Source organism: Scleropages formosus, chromosome 1 (genome assembly GCF_900964775.1).
Source record: "Scleropages formosus chromosome 1, fSclFor1.1, whole genome shotgun sequence".
Lineage (NCBI taxonomy): Eukaryota > Metazoa > Chordata > Actinopteri > Osteoglossiformes > Osteoglossidae > Scleropages > Scleropages formosus.
In genome coordinates this window covers 40904067-40906542 of record NC_041806.1, presented here as the reverse complement: position 1 = coordinate 40906542, position 2476 = coordinate 40904067, and the positions used below count along the sequence as shown (strand labels likewise).

The 2476-nt window shown below is 42.8% G+C and overlaps 1 non-coding gene across 1 annotated transcript; it reads right to left on the bottom strand.

Annotated features, from left to right (window-relative positions):
- Positions 1-2152: 2152 nt before the first annotated feature.
- Positions 2153-2224, bottom strand: trnaw-cca (transfer RNA tryptophan (anticodon CCA)). The gene has a single exon. It is a non-coding gene; the product is annotated as a tRNA-Trp (tRNA).
- Between the last annotated feature and the right edge of the window lie 252 nt (positions 2225-2476).

The following is a 2476-nucleotide window of genomic DNA, read 5'->3' as shown; positions in this document are numbered from 1 at the left end:
TTGCATCTACGTTGCCTTTCCATAGCAACTCCCTGCCTAGTAGAAAACAGGCCACAGTTGATGCATGATCTTCAGAGTTGAGGAGTTGTTCTCGTCTTACTCTACGCAACCAATCAGGGAGCAGCGTGTGCAGGATCCCTGCTCTGATTGGAGGAGCCCAGCGATGGGTTGGACTGTAGCTTGTAGTTGGCGTGACCACCAGAAAACACAATAAATCCATGGTGTAGAAGCCAGAGGCATCCTAACAGATGACTCTCTCTAGCCATTAACCATACCTAACCACTGAGTGAATGGAAGACATCGGTTCCCCTCAACTTCTGCTCCAGAAGAGTTTAATATCCACTAAGGCTGAATTTGGACACAGTAACCCATACATAAGTTCTGTGTTATCAAAACACTCAGTGTCTCCTTGGTGATGTGATAAGAATGATGGTCATACTAGTAATAGGAATAAATGAGGGGCCCAAGGGTTCAGAGGGTTAAACACAAGCACTTACCAGGCACCCAAGTCACAATAATTATAAAAAAGGTTCGAGCGCTTGCTGTCACACATGAAAGTTTCCACATCTCGGCCATGCTACTTAAGAGTATATTTCACGGATACAGCGGAGAACAAAAAGAAAAGAGGACAGCTGGTCAGCGTCAGTGGACCTACTTGTTCCTTGCTCTGGCGAGACGCGATTTCATGTCTGATTAGCCGGAGCGGTAGTTCACGTTTATTATTCCAAAGGCTGAGTGGCTCTAATCACAAGTTCCATCGCTTTGGGATTTGCTGGAGCTACTGTGGAGAGTGAGGGGGTTTCAGAGTAATTTCCACCGTGTTTACACAAAGTTGGCCAGTTACTTGCATAGTTTACTTCAGCGCCAACGTGTGGGTCACAGTGGTTTAGGTCTGTAGTCCACTTAATTGTGTAATTGAGTTATTTAAAAGCTCTGTTTATTTTTACTGAAGCCATATCAAATGCTTTAAAAATGGCCATGGTTACATTTACAGAACATTAAGCATTACAGGACACTTGAAGATATAAAAAAATCCACGGAGGAGGGAAAAGTAGTTTACCATATATCTGGGTGTCACGATACACTATCAGACTCATCAAACAGAGGGGTAATTACTGATAAAAGTGTACTTGTACAGGGTGATTTTACAAATTACTAATTGGTGCTGTTCCAAGCTAAGTAAACACCATTTTCAGCTGGACTACAAAAATATCTGTGCCCTGTGGAAATAAAATTTGGCCCTTAGGAAACTAAAGGGGTTGGTCAATTTTCAAAGGATCCAATAACAATAATCCAGCACAAAGGGACAACGGGCAGTTGCACGCACGTTCGGAACTACCCAGTTCAATAGACTGAGCAAAAGGGGACTTGAGGAATTAACACCGTAATCGTGTCATTATTGTCCGTCTAAAGACAAGTTAAAGAGTAACAAACACTGAGGTTCACGTGTACAACATCCTGCCCGTGCACCTCCTCGTGGGCTACCGTAATAAACCCTGCAATATGAGACACCGGGACGAGTCACTGCTCCAGACTAAAACATATGAACTGCTGCATACACTTGAAAAAAATGGTCAGTTATTTATAAGGGCTTGCACAGAAGACTCTTTTTTGCTGCGTCTCATTTGTCGATGCATAAGATGTAACATTGTTGTACTGAAAGGGACATGCACCAAAGCTGTAAGTGCTGTCCAGCATTTTATCCATCTGTACACACATTACAAACCTTGCCTAAACCAGGCTGGCACCAGCAGCAGTCAGACAGGTAAGAGCAACACTGACATTTACAATTGGTTGACACTTCTCTCCAAAGTGACTTAGAATGTTAAGGTTACACTTACTAGAAGTTCACAATTATTTATCCATTTATACAGCTGGGTAATTTTACTGGAGCAATTCAGGTTAAGTACCTTGCTCAAGGGTACTACAGGTGGAGGTGGGATTCAAACCTGCAACCTTTGGGTCCAAAGGCAGTAGCGCTAATCACTCTGCTACCAAAAATTTCCCAAAAGAAATTTATTTTTTTAAAGAACATTTTGGCAACACAGTTGAAGTTTGAGACAAGAACGAGATTCAAACCTACACATGCAGAGCACAATGGGTTAGCAGTCCCTCGCCTTAACCACTCGGGCATCTCACCCCAAAACACAACTGACCCCGACGTGATTCGAACACGCAACCTTCTGATCTGGAGTCAGACGCGCTACCGCTGCGCCACGAGGTCACGTGACACAGTGCTACCTGAAGCAAGACATGCAAATGACGTCAGAATTAAACTGCAATTTCTCTGTCAGTGAAGCCGTAATTAGATCCTCTGTTTTCCACAAGACATTAAAACCTGTGATGAGGCGCTTCTTTGATTCCATTCCCTCCAGGAAAGTCACTGTAAAGTACTCCTTAATAGTAGTGAATAACACAATGACACCTTTTATTGTTTAGAAAAACAAATTAAACGGGGAAAAAAACAAACAATATA